We start from the raw sequence: 14,700 nt of genomic DNA, 5'->3' as shown, positions 1-14,700 counted from the left end.
CATTTTCCCAGGAATTACAGTCCCCTCCCTCTGATCCCTGCCCTCCTGCATCCCATGGGACGATGCTTCTCTCAGCAGTCTGACTAAATAGCCCCCTCAGAGAAGAAAGATGTATCTTCCAAGGTCTTTTCACTGGGGTGGTAGGATTTTCTCTTTCCAGAAAAGAAACAGTATTTACAATGAAGGATCTGCTGGGTGCTTGTCTCTGCTATGCTTTTAAAGGCCCTAAGCTTATCCTAAGCCTCTCAAGGGTTACTGGGTCAGCTACAGCTTCTGCTTCCTGAGGAATTCATTGGTTAGGTTTGATGTTAATGATTCAAATCTGTTACAATGCACTTAGCCAGGGAAAAGATGTGTGTTCTTCACTGCTTGGGAGAGGGCAGAGAAACACTCTCATAGGTGGCTTGAAAAAACACAGCTTTTTCACATAATGTCTTAATTTTACCTTTTGTAGAGTTTAATGTTTAAGTGAGTTTGATATTTAAGATAATAAATGTAGTTTGTAGACCCCAGATAATTTTTCATACTGAATTTCTCTTTGTTCAGGCTATCATGTTACTGGACTACCACCAGGAGAAAGGAGTTCTCCAGCGCTTCCATTAAACGCTCTTTTTCTGTGACTTTGGCTTTTAGTTGATCACAAAGTGTGGTTGACATTTGAATTTTGGTTACACTGGATCAGTTTTTTGCTTTTACCTGTTCACCTATCATCACAAAACTTAAGAGTACTTGCTATGTATAAGACTTTTACTACCTCTATCAAATTTGTGTGAAAGACTGAAAACTTACTAGGTGCAGAGGTCATGGTGTGTGGGATGGTTGCTCTGGGCAAGCACCAGAGCACAGTCTCACGTCAAAGAACGATGCCATAAGCCTTATTCCCTGGGGCACCCAGTGTAACAGTCTCAGAAACACTTTTCCTTTGGTTTACTGCTTTCCCATAACTGCACTGGTTCTGAAAGTCAGAGCAAGATAAAATACAGTCTCAATACAAAGACCAGTGTAAATCAAACATCCTCTTATTCCTTCTGAAATCAGAAATGGTCAATTAGATCCTGTGCAGGAAAATATAAAAAGAAGAAAAAGTGTGAGTAAATAATACCAGCACGGTTAAAACAGAAGGGGTTGGGCTTCGGGGGATTTATGAGAACATTGAGTTACATGGCCAGAACACATTATACTGAGCTGGACTGTAAAAAAAGGAGGACTACTTCCAACTTAAACTCTGTTTATAACTTTTGTCTTTGACTTGTTACATAAAATGAGAATAAATAAAAGTAATCAACTTACACTTGTAACTGATGAGAAAAGTTACTTATGTTTGTTTTGTATCTCCAATCGCAGAAGTGCAAACAGCTGGAAAAGATAGAGTTTCTACTGGAATTTTTTTTTTTTTTTTAGTTTTATGCAACAAAACCCCCCCAAATGACTACATAGGGTGACAGACAGACTTGGTGCCTGAGCAGCAGGTACCTGCTTCTGGCCTGGCAGCATAGCTGTGACCAGCTTTGCCACCCAGGGCTATATTTGCCAGGGTTCCTTTTTTTCTTGCCACCTGGCTGCAGTGCTGTGGTCGAGGAGGAAGGAAGCATGACAGAAATGTCTAACTGAGGCCAGGTGACTCTCCATCAAAATGCCTCAGCTGCTTTGGTAGCTGCATTTCATTGTGACACAGAATGTTTTAGGATTCTGGTCACTTGCCACTTTCCTCTCTGTGACCTCTGCATATATCACATACACATCTTGGCTAAGGTCTGCCAAGCGACAGAGAGCAGGCAGATAGTGAACAGTTCTGCACTTTGGATATGCTTGTGACCTTCCTTTAGTGTGTGGCACAACAGTTGAAGATGATGTGGGGAAGTACAGATGAAAAAGAAGGAAGAGAAATGAATTTTAAAATATATTTTGAGCAATAAGCTTGGTCAAATGTCCTTGCTTTGCTGATTGCTGTGCTTTTGTCAGCTGGGGAGAGCTCTGTTGTAATCACATCAGCCAGAGCTAGGTTTCCTACTTATTTTCTCCATGAGTAGTGCTGAGATGCAGGGTGGTACTACTCACATGCCCAGCAAGCTCAGTCAGCTGCTGCTCAAAGGCAAGTGACAGAACAGCATCCTAGCAATTTCTTTCCTAACGTGCTCTTTCACAACTTAAGCTGTCTCACTCCTTCTCTCTTCTTTGCCTTTTTCTTTCTTTATTTCTCCTATGTGACAGTTTTTTCAGTCTTCAGGGTGTTTTAAATGCCACATTTCTGGCCAGTGTAAAAAGCTTTGCATGAGTGAATTCTAACACTTCCCTGTCTGGCCTGTGGAGGCCAAGGCATGGTTACCTGACCCTCTGTTTTGGCTTCTGTGCAGCAGATAGTCTCTATGGCCAAACTTCGCGAATGAAGATTTGGGAAGGTCTCTCCCCACGTGGGTGTGCCCTTCCAGCCTGCGCAGTGGATTTTTCAGGTGAGGCACAGTGTGCGCAGAACTGGCCCCACCGTTTCAGTCCTGAGGTCCATCTGGCACGGCCAAGCGAGCTTGGACAGTGACAGTGAAGTCCTCAGGACTGTCGCAGCACCTGGTACTAACCGGGGCTGACCCTACTGAGCATCCGAGATCTGATGGGATGGGATGGCAGAGAGGCATTGAACTGCCAGGGGGCGGTCCCCACTGAGACTCAAACTCAGGACCTTGGGATTCAGAGTACAGAGTGCTCTCCTTTACACCACGGGACCACCCTGTGCAGCAGATAATCCTGAACAAAATGCCCTCTGGATTACCACGTTGTTCACATCTCTTGTTTTCCCTGCCCATTTCTTGGGAGAGTGGGTGTTGTAATCATTGCAGTGACAGGTGACTTTAGGATTGGGACCAGCCTGGGAGCTGCAGATACTGGATGCTTTTCTCTCTGGGCCTTAGGTTTTGAGGGTTGCTTCTGGGAACAAGTCTGAATACCCATGTTAACTTCTTGGTAATATCCTTTGGACTCAGCAGCCCAGGATGTTTGACTGGTTTTCTGGCTCCTCCAAGCTTCCATCTGCTGACACACTTTCCACTTTGGTTCTTTTTGTGATCATTCTGCTCACAAATATGCCTGCCACCATTGTAGTTGGCTTGATCTATATTTCTTCCCTACACAGGCAGGCAGCCTCCTTATTGTGAGGGATCAAGGAGGGCTTTATGGGCCACTTTTCTGCACTTTCTGTGTTTCAGTAAATTGCTACCTGACCTGACCTACTAAAAGTGGCTTCTGCTTTGAGTAGAGATGTTCTTTTCTTAAGGGCTTGTTTTCTGCCCAGCAACTTACTAATTTTTTCAGTTGAAATAAACCCCACCTTGTTTCTTTTATGATCCAAGAAAAATAAATCTTTCCTTCCATCAATGTGAGTTTAGTCATTTTTTAATGCTTCTGTCTCTGCCTGCGTATTGTCACTATGAACTGACTATAAATGCTTTTATGAATTTTGATACCACATTAGTAAATACATGAGAAGTTCATAGAGTAACAGAAAAATGTAACTAACCCAATATGTATGGATATAGAGCTGTGTGTTTGCTTTGGCGACAAAAGGTAGGTAAAAATGTAATTCAATAGAAATGTCTCTGTTTAGAGAAAACAATAGTATGAGATATGCAGGAGAGATTTGCTGTGCTGTTGACTCCTTGAAGTCCAGCAAGAGTTGGACCAAGTAAGAGGAAGTAGTGAAACAGAGAGAATGAGTGTTTTGTGAATGTAAGACTGTAATCTGATGCCTGGTTGTTGGTCCCACCTTCCTTCCTCTCTCCTTTTCTCCCTCCTCTCCCTCCTCTCTCCCTCCTTCACTCTTTCCCTTCCTGCCTGTCTGTCTGTCTGCCTGCCTTCCCTTCTGCCTGCCTTCCTTCCCCCTTTCTCTCTCTCATTCTTCCCTCCCTCGTTCTCTCTTTCCTTTTTTTCCTTCTTTCTCTCTTTAGTATTTAAGTAGTTTTGATATAATAGTGGGCAAAATAGCTGGAGATCATCTCAAAGTAAAATAGTTTAGTAAGATGGATACATTTTGATTTTTAACAAAAACTTATGTAAATGTGAAAAGTTCACATAGTAAAATAAAGACTTAAAGGGATTTCAAGGCATTCCCAGGAAGTGTCTGTTGTTCTACATACCTCATAGGTATTTGTGTAACTTTTCCTTGAAACCTCTGACAGTTAGGAAACAAGTAATTTTCTGTGTTCTCCCTGCTGTTTTCTACACCTCCTATCTTCATTGCTGCTCCTGTCCAAACTCCTAGGCTTTTTCCTAAACCCTCTTGTTGAAGCGCTGTGCCTGAGAATGTGCAGCATATTCTGTGTGAGGGCCCAGCCCTTCTCAAATTGTGTGAAAAGAGTGTTTGGGGCCCTGAGGGCTGAATTCTTCCCTGGTCACCTTCTGTGGAGTACTGGCTTTCACACATTCCTGACAGTCACTTCTAGTTGTGATCTGATTCTTAAGTTCTGTCATTAGGACAGCAGCTGAGTCAGTCAAACATTTCTTTCAAAGTTAATGATTGTCTGGCCATCTTCAGCTTTCCTAACTAAATTGTGCTCTATTTGTCATTTAGATTATTCTTCTAGTTTAGAAAGACAGTGTTACAGACTTACTACTTTCTTCCACAGTTGAATCACACAATATTCTGAGTTGGAAGGAACCCATAAAGATCATTGAGTCCAACTCCTAAGTGAACGGCTACTACAGGGATTGAATCCACCATGCTCTAACCAACTGAGCTGCTCTCAGGGTCTTTTAGTTTCTCCTAGTTCAGTATCATTTGTAATTTTGAGGAAGACATTCTGTCTCCCATCATCAAAATAATTAATGGAAATACTTAGTAGTAATGGACAAGGAATACAAAGCTGCTGAAAATTAATTAATCCGTGTTTTGTATTTCATAGCAATTTACTGTTTACTTTTCCAATCCATTGTGCAGTCCTCATACTTCAGCAATAGTTTTAAAGGTTGCTCGTGAGACAAAGGAGCAAAGTTCAGAGCATCAGTTCAGCAGAGAGAGGGTTCTCTTATCTCTGTGTATTCACCTATAGAAAGAAGTCAGAGCTGCGTGACATAGTTCGTTACATAGGCTTTCCTTGTTATCTTTGCTTTCTCTGCATAAGCCTTATTTTAAAAAAATTCTAGAAACCAAAGGTAGCTCAACTGTTTTTCTATTTGTCATAGTCCTCTTTTCCTAATTACTATGCTTCAAAAATTTCCAGATAAAAATATTATATACCTGGAGGTTTATTTAACTTCTGTCTCACCTCTGTTTTTCTTTCTCTACCCTTAATTTTTATTCAGTCAAAATCAGGGTGGGGGTTTAGACTTCTTGATCTGTTTTTACTATTAGTATAAATTAAAAGCAGGAGGAAAAATATTTTTAATATAACTAATTATTTGTATATAACTTTATGCTAATTCTTCCCATTTCTTAGTTCCATTGTATTCATAATAATTTCCCCTTTAGTATGCTTAGTGTCCTCTTCCCCCTCTGGGTGTTCTCCCCTCTACAATATGTGGCAATGAGAAAGAAATTAAATTTTTGATTTCTCTAATTTAAACTGGACCCTACAAAATAAAGGGCAAGATGGTCCAGGGATTGGAGAGTAAAAGGACTGATTCTCAGGCCAGTGACAGTCACTTCCCAGGAGAACCTGCTTCAGCAACAGGTGATGACATGTAAAATTCTGTGTAACGCTGAGTGTGTAAATGACAGCTACTTACGAAGATGACACTGGTGTGTGTAATACCTGTTGTCTGTGGATAAAACAGTTGTGTGCAAATAGGCAGCTGCATCATATGGGATGGATTCCCTGGTAAGACTGAGCATGGGCAACTCCACTTGCTTTGGTTCAGCCTGAGGAACTATGTCCCTGCATACCCACAGCAAATTCAGGTTGCTCAGCCAAAGAAAGTAAATTAAAAATGTCTAGAAGCCCAAATTAGAATTCTTACTGCCACTTTGCATTTTAATGGCATGTCTCTTTTTCTTGCAAAGAGGAAATTGTTACAATTCTGTGTCATTTTATTTTATGTTTTTTTATAATAACTCTTCCTGCATCCAGCCTGGAATTAAACCTTAGTAGTTCTATGGCTAAAATAACAGTAAGGTTTATTGCCAGCTAATGTTTCATCTGCTGGCTAGATGACTAGCTGTGCACCAGCTGTATAATATATTTGGTAAGGACATCATCATCACAGCACTTCACCCACCAGGAAACACATTTTATCTTGTGCTCCAAGCAAGGAATCCAAATGAGATGTCTTAAGGATAAGTAAATAAGAATATTAGGAAATATTAAAGACAAGTAATTCTGTTTTTATCTTGTTACTGTGAGGGAATGTTTTTGGACAGGAATGAGATGAGAGCTCTCATAAAGCTTTAGGTGCTGATAATGGGCTGTTCTTGGCATAGCTCACATGCAGAATGGCCCAGAGCCTGGATTTTAGCTGCCCTTTCGTTGGCTTCTGCCCTACAGGGTTCTGCCTGGTTCTTGGCTTTGGTCAGAGAACTCCTAGTACTGCTCTAGCATAATTCTAAATCTTTCGAGGACTATTTTCTGACAGAAAGGGATCTCCAAAACACATGGGCAAGCTCATGACTCTTCCTTTGCTGGGGCAGGGGAACTGCAATGTAAGAGCAGCTCTGCTGGTACTAAACCTCCTGGGAACGCTTTCCTTCAAAGAGAAAGGGAACAAATAAATGCTCAGTGGTCTCCAAGATGTGCACAGGCACAATGATGGCCAGGCTGAGGACTCAAGAATTGCACTTTTGCCCAAAGCAAAATGGAGGTTTACAACAGATACAGGAGAATTATAATAGATGACATTGGTGATGTAGAATTTATTCTTCTTATGTTTGTCATTCTCCAAAATGATGATATTTGACCTAATATTTCATATGTTTTGTATCAGCTTTATGTAAACTTTATTAAAATAAAAAGATTTTTTTTTCTTAAAACTGTATTTTGCATTAGCTTTGCTTTAAATAGTTCTTGTTCCCAAGTCTCATGGTCATTCTTCTTTCAGCAAATATTTGAAGAGCAGAGCCAAAGTGTGCCTCAACTCTAGTGCTCTGCCTCTTACAGAATATTGAACCATTTGCAGTTGTTAATTCTGTGATGGAAGTTGCAATGAGTTTTTCACAGTGGATATAAAGGTTTCAGTCATATTGATGGTGTTTTAAGATGTAAGTGTAACACTAGAAATGTATTGCCTGAGTGATCTTTTTGGGTTTTGTTTTAAAAATATAGAAAATTGTACATACACACATAATTAAATAGAAAAACCTACAAACTGTGCATGCAATGTCAGGTGCACCAAAAGTAGAAAATGACAGATGTAAAGTGGTTTGTGCTAGCCTAGCTTTCCTGTGCAGATAAATAATGCTATAGACATTACTGTATGGTCGATTATATTTAACAAGTAGTTGATTATTTTGTGTCCTCTGTTTCTAGAGATTGGTGCATTAATTTCCTGCTTGGAGATAGAGAGAGGCAAAAGGTTGTTCATGCCATTTTAAAAAGAGAAAATCATCCCTTAGAGACCACCTGCTTTTCTGTTTTGCACTAGGTGAGCGTCACTCTCTGATGGCAAAATTTAATCCATTGGAGGGGTATAGGATGCTACAGAGTTTCTTGAGTTTTACACTTTTTTGGTTTGTTGCAAGGAGAGATCCCTCCTGTGTGCAAGCAAGACATAGTATGCAACCACCTGAAAGGAAGTCGGCCTCTTCTCTCTCATAGCTAGTGACAGGACAAGAGGAAATGGCCTCAAGGTGTGCCAGGGGAGATTCAGGCTGGACATAAGGAAGAATTTTTTAACTGAAATGGTGGATCTGGCATTGGAACAAGCTGTCCAAGGAATTTGTGGAGTCACCATCTCTGGAAGTGTTCGAGAAATGACTGGATCTGGCACTTAGTTCTGTGATTTAAGGGACAAGGTGGTCTTTGGTCAAAGGTTGGACTCAATGATCTTGGACATCTTTTCCAACCTTAGTGATTTTACAATTCTATGATTCTCTAGTACTGAGGCAGGGGAATTGGGAAGTTAATGGTTGAGCTACAATACTGTACATAGTGAGGGCTAAGGTAGTGATGCCACCACCATTTCACTGAGTTAAAGGTGGCCCTATTTTCACTTTTCATAAGTCTCAGATGTTCAACTTTTCGAGTTTAACAAATATTCATTTACCACAGCTTTAAATATTTGTGCTCTGTGTTCCCGCAATCTGTGTCTAGGCTGTCAGGGAGATTTGCAGTAGAGATTCCATTTGAATTTATAAATGAGAAGTATCTAAGGTAGTGCAAGACCTACACAAACAACAGATAACTCAGGTGAGGAATAGGATAATATAAGCTATGGCCATAAAATGTAATCATGTGAAAGAGGTAGGAGCATTGAGTCAGCTGTGGTGTTTATCATGTCCTCACATAACTTCTCAGTTTTAGTTCTGCTTATGAGTTATGAGCTAATAGAACATTTGACTTTTCAGACTCTAAAATATTGTCCTTGGAACATATATATATTCATATAACTCCTGGAAATAGAGCAATCTAGCTACAAAATATATATTTTGAATAAAAGAATAACTTTCAGCATAGTTTCTTAAATAAACATGCTGAACATATTATGTAAAAGTGAAACATTGTAACAAACATTAACCTTTGGCTCTAGCAGTCATAGAGGCTCTCTGATCCAATTGAAAAAATTAAGTGCAAAATTATTTAAATATTGGAATCAACAATAAAACTTCCATGCATAATACTGAATTAAGAAACATTTTCAGCGATGCAGCATTTTGTCAAGAGCTTTTGATAGTAGCATCTACATTTTTAACCATCCATTGCATTGCTGATTTATTTAGTGTTTACTTTAGTTTGCTATGCCAGAGATTTATGCTTTTTCTGGAGAATTTTTGTTTGTGAATAGCCTGAAAGTATTACTCCAGATCTTTTCTCTATGTGAACCTCAGTTTAACCAAAAAGCTGAGATCTACTAAAATGCTGTCTCATAAGCTTAAAATGTCTCATAAGCATAAAATATCCTCATTGTGACATTGGAAAAAAAGAACTTGAAATCCCAGCACAGTATTTTTATTGCAAATGATAGTTTTCATCTGCTGGCTTTTGTTGCCAGAATAAGCATGTTTTCAGTAAGCACAAACAGACCTTTTCAGCTGTGCTTGTTTCCAGCGGTTCCTGTTAACTCCCTGAGTGGGTGTAACTGAAGAGCCACCTTTCTGGCACACTTGCATGCAGACAACACATGGCCACCATTGAGTTTTGGCATTATGCTCTAAAAGAAAATAAAAAAGACCCCGCTCATATGAGAAAGCTCGGTGTGCGTCAGTAAAGCTATTTCGGTCTTTGCTGCCTCCTGAGCTGAATGTAAACCGACATCGGTGACTCTACTAAAATACGATTTCGCAAACGGAAGTAGGAAGCTTGACTCTCAAGCTGTCTGTGAAGATGAGCTAAAATAGTAACAAAAGTATCTTAGAGAGTACTAGAGGACAAAACCCAATTTCTCTGAAGTCTACCTATTGTTAAAAAAATGGATCTGGCAGACTCTCTTTTGTACCAGCTGGATGTGTTAAATTTTCCTTCTCTTTAGCACTGAGCTCAGGCTTTGCTGTAGGAGGGATTCCAAGAAGCTAGAAGGATTCAGAGATTTCCTCAGCAAATTTCATCAATAGGCCTCCATCCTAAGGAAAATTGCACTTTAACAGCTGAGTTTCCATGCAGTCTGTCTAGAGTCCAAGAGGAAAGCTGATTGTTGCGGTGGGTTGTATGATGGTCACAGCATCTTGCTGGCTGCTCTTGGAGGAGGGTGCATGTTACTGTCAAGCAAGAGAGCAGAGGTTGTGATGTTTCCTAGGCAAGAATTCAGAGAGCCAACCCTTTGAAAGATAGCAGTGCAAGCACTGGAAATGGTTGGGCTTAGTTCACCTTGCCCTAATCTTGGAAATAGGTGGGAAAATGTACTCAGATCAAATAATTTTGTGTCTGACCACTTCCCTCCAAAATCTTTCAGGAGGGATCTGTGCTATCAAAAGCCCTAATAATTCAGAAGAATTTGAATGTCATTCTACCATTGTTGTACTTAGGCTGCTACTTATTAAGTACAGTTGTACTGTGCTTTGTTCTCCCACAGTACTTTTCAGTTTCTCCACTTTGTTGGAAGTGCTGAGTAGAACACAAACCCTCTTTCTAGACCACTTCTAATTAGAACTGAAAACTGGTGATTTCTACTAACACTTAATTTTGCTTGTACTGGAGTATAAAATCATTTCTTGTCCATTATAGGTTTCTATGTCCCTCACTCACATGAGAGAATCATAGTTCCTGTATGTTTTTTCACCATCACAGTGGTCAAATACTGGAGCAGGATGCACAGAGAGGTTGTGCAGTCTGTCTCTGGAGGTACTCAGGACTGACTTAGACTTGGCTCTGAACAGCATGGTCTAACCAGACCTGTTTTGGGCAGGGGTTGGACTAGGAGACACCAGAGGCCCCTTCCTGCCTCAGTTGTTCTGTGATTCTGGCTTGCTATCAGACTTGTTTGGTACATGCATCCACACCAATAAAAGAAAGCCTGATCTTTCCTGGGAAGTCGAATTATTGATCCCTGCTTTTAGCAACAGCAGCTGCATATGCTCTAATTTTCAGTTGGGGCATCCACAAATTGTTGTTGATTCCTTAGCAATGAGATTGCTGAGCAGATGCTATTGATAGAGATTGCACAATTACTTTACTGTGATGAGGCTCCAGCAATAATCAGCATTTAGGACAAAAATTTCCTGTGAATGTTTTTGTCCCCAGGTGAGTTTGATTTTGTTTCATGTGTAACAGATGTATAGATTAGTGTACAAGATAAAAAGGGGTAAAATTGGAAAGTTCTTTATTATTTTTCTTTTGAGTTCTTAACCTACTTTTTTGACAGTATACTTTACATTATAAATTTCTTTAGTAATGAAAATCCTGTAATTCTGTAAGACCTGTAGGTTTTGAACTGCTTCTGGTTTGCATCTTTCATTCTCAGTCGCTAGTAGGGCAAAATAAAGTGACATGTTTTTAACACAGCAGTCGTTAGGTCATCACAGTGCTATTGATCTTTGTCCTATGTGGACTATTAATATTGTTTATGGCCCAAATACTATGTACAGGGCTACTCTGTGGAAATAGTGCCAAATGTAGGTCATCATCGGTCATAATTGCTCCCTACAAAGACTGCTAAGGAAAAGTTCCATAGCAGTAGTCATCTTTCCTCAGCTGAAAGAAATGGTGTGGCATTTTAAATTTTCACGAGCAAATCTGCTAGTGATTTGAGAGAGACCCATTGTATTCATTACCCTAGAGAAAAACAACTCCTTGCTTTCAGAATAAGGTTACATGCATCTGTGAAGAGTGGACAGGAAGAAGAATAAGTAGCTTCATGCAGAATTAAGGAAGCAGTGGACTTGCTTTGAGATGCATTTTCTGAATTTTAACGTGGATGCCAACTTTGATAAGCATTTGGTCAAAATGGTAACAGTAGTAGTTTTCTGAGTCAGTTCTTGTCTTAGCTGGCATTGCCTTCATGAAGATACATTCTGACTTCACATAAACTGGTGTAAACACAGAGGGACCTTTACTGTGGGAATGATGCAACAGAGTAAGAAATGAGATCGAACAGAGATCCCAGATCAAGCCCAGGTGTACGAAAATGATTTGGAGAATGCTGTTGTCAGGTTTTTTACATCTTGATAGTATATGAGGAAGAGAGATACCTCAATTATCATGCAACATTCCCAAAATTAGTGGCCATGAGGGAGATGACCTGTTCTGTGAGCAAATTCTGTGTCAAAAAAATTGTCTTCTTGGCTGGAATCCCCAGGAGCTTCCTCCACTGGGTTTATGGCACAGCATAAAAAATATGAAATGAGTTATAGGAAAAAATGTTCCTGTCAAGTTTTAAGTACATTACTAGAAAATAGATTGTATTATTTTGCGCTGTTATTGAGTGAAGTATTTCTCAAATACAAATTCAACCAAGCAGGTGCAAAGTTGTTTAAACTGACAAATTGACTGAGACAGATACAATGTGAAAATGCTTGGATATGCATTCAGTATGAGTTAGTCATAACACAAGACTGAGGAAAGATGAGTACTAGAGTATAATAATACTGCAAATAGTATGGACTTAGTAATGAGGGTTGGTATGAAGGTGTATAAAGTAAATATAGCTTGTAAAGGAAGAAGTGAGATCCAGATAGAAAAAGAGAAAATTGACTGAGGTAGCTCTAGACTCACTTTAATTTATGTCTGTTACACCAAAAGTGTACAGCCAAAGTTGGTTTAACAGTTGGTGAATAAGATTTTGTTGATTTATATTCAGAGTTTCAATTGGAAGCTGAAATTGGTTCTTGAAGAACCCCGTTGTAGAGTATGTTCCCTGCTGCCCTAGTGGTACAGATGATGGTATGTTCGTGATCTGGTTGTTTCCTTGTGGGTTTATTCAGCCTGTTGAATGTTGCACTGCTAGAGAACAGTAAAAGAAAAACAAGGTGGAAATGTTGATTCTGAAGAGAAATGATCTTTTCTAGGCTACTATGTTTCTCTAGAGAGTCGTGAAATGTTAAACTGTTTGACATCTGGGAGCATCTGTCCTTGTAGTCCAGCCTGTGGATTAACTGACTGCTAAACTGCCATCCCATTTTCGTAGAGATTTAGAGAATGAACAGAAAGTGCTTAACTGTTTTGACCCAGTCTAATTTTAGAATGTAGGATACATAACAAACTGCTAGATATATTTTAGAATATACATATGCATATGTAAAAAAAAATATTTTTTTTTACATAACACCCTAATTACATAAAAACTGGACTTTTTTAGTTCAAACCAGTGTAGTTCAGGAAAAGTAGTCAATTGGACAGTTCTAGGAAGCCTTCAGAATTGTTTATTTTTGTAAAAAGTCTAGCATGTAATTTTTATACATTAATTAGTTTTAAATACTCAGATAAATGATTATAGTCTAATCTCATGATAATTTAGTCTCCCTTTCTATCAGCATTACAAGTTTCTAGAATGGGGCATACCATTTCTCTGAATATCTCTAGCTCAATGTTCTGTTTTGTTTTTCTGCTCAGAGTTTTACATTATTTTTTTATGGCAGAAAATGACAGGGGACTTTTATCTGTTACTTTTATGTTATGATAGTTCTAGAGTAATTTCCATTTTATTCATTTTCTTGGGTAATCAGATGTTGTCTTCTAATGGGAAACTTTATATCACATCTAAGAAGTATGTCAAGGACAATAACTTGCTGAAGATATCTGTTTGTTACAATGCTGCAGTGATTTTAAATTCTTTAGTCAGTCTAAAGTCTTTCATCCACTGATACTATCAGGAGTAAGTCACAATAGTTGAGCATTTTTTATATTTGCTAGAAGACATAACAATTGTGAGAATGGATAAGCAAAAATACTGTCCCGCCTATCAGTGTTTGAGACAGATTGTTCCTTAATATTTCTATTCTTGTTCTGAGATATGTTTGTACAATGACAGTTTACTATGCTTTACGAAATGATCATTGTTAAAAACAGGGAATGATTTATTTGATGATTTACTATTTGATGGTATTGTTTAGGAGATCTGACAATTTAATGCTTATTCATATCTGTATTTTCAGTGTTGAAACTGGCAATAGCATGGAAAGCATCAATGCTGTTAGGCTGTAATTTTTACATTCAGGAATGTTTTGGGGGTTTGTATAAACATTAAAACCCAGTAATTTATGCTATCTTTTATTTTTAAGGAAGATACACGGTATCGCTGTATTCAGTACTGTGTGCCTGTGTGACTGTTTCTTTATTTTTTGGCATGCCTGGTTCTGTCATGGTTTGGTATCTTTTACATAGGGTAATTGAGTGGTGTAATACTGCAAAAATTGTAGAGGAGATGAATAAGATACAAATTAGGAAGTGGATGTACCTGTTGCATCAAGAGTGCAAGATTTTTTAATCAATGTGGAGAAATCACCAACATTTATTTTTGGATGAACACTCATAAATTCCCATTATCATGAATGCAATAGTCATACCATGATACACTTCTAACAGTTTATCTGGTTACAAGGTTAACTCACTGAGTGCTTATTAAGGGACATGTGGGCTTATCATGTACATCTAGACCAGTTCCTGCTGTTATACATGTTTTTCTACATGTTTTTTCCTGCTACTGTATAAATCTATCAGCCTGTCAGTTGTGTCAGTGTATTTTTTTAAATATTGCTTCTGATTTGAACTTCCTTTCTCTTGCATGGTACAAACATAATCAACTTGTTTATAAAACCTGTATCCATTGAATAACATCCAAAGCATGTTTCAACAGCAATAGGATTTTCCTTGTTGGAAGAAAACAAGCACTTTAAAAATTAGTGTCTGTTTATTTTGTTATTGCATTTCATGTATTACTCTAATTTGTTAATTTATTACTTTTTTTCCTAGGACAGGTTACCTCAAAGTGTATGATGGATAAGCACTCTAAGAATGGCTTGCAGGGAAATGACTTGCTTAGGGCTCACTGACAGCTGCTGGCATCTCTTCTCCAAATTTGTAATTTCCCTAAACACTATTTGGGGACTAAGGCTGAGAGAGCTTCACTAATGGCAAGCCTTAGCATGAGACTGAGGTGACCAGCACATGGGGGCCCCAATAGGAAAGGTGTGGA

General features: G+C 38.9%; 1 protein-coding gene across 8 annotated transcripts in view; it reads left to right on the top strand.

The window, feature by feature from the left end:
• CACNB2 (calcium voltage-gated channel auxiliary subunit beta 2) overlaps positions 1–14,700 on the top strand; it is a 248,435-nt gene that overhangs the window by 191,443 nt on the left and 42,292 nt on the right. The gene's annotated exons all lie outside the window — the stretch shown is intronic.

This window comes from Pithys albifrons, chromosome 7 (assembly GCF_047495875.1).
Source record: "Pithys albifrons albifrons isolate INPA30051 chromosome 7, PitAlb_v1, whole genome shotgun sequence".
Taxonomy (NCBI): Eukaryota; Metazoa; Chordata; class Aves; order Passeriformes; family Thamnophilidae; genus Pithys; species Pithys albifrons.
This window is presented reverse-complemented; position numbering and strand designations above follow the sequence as displayed.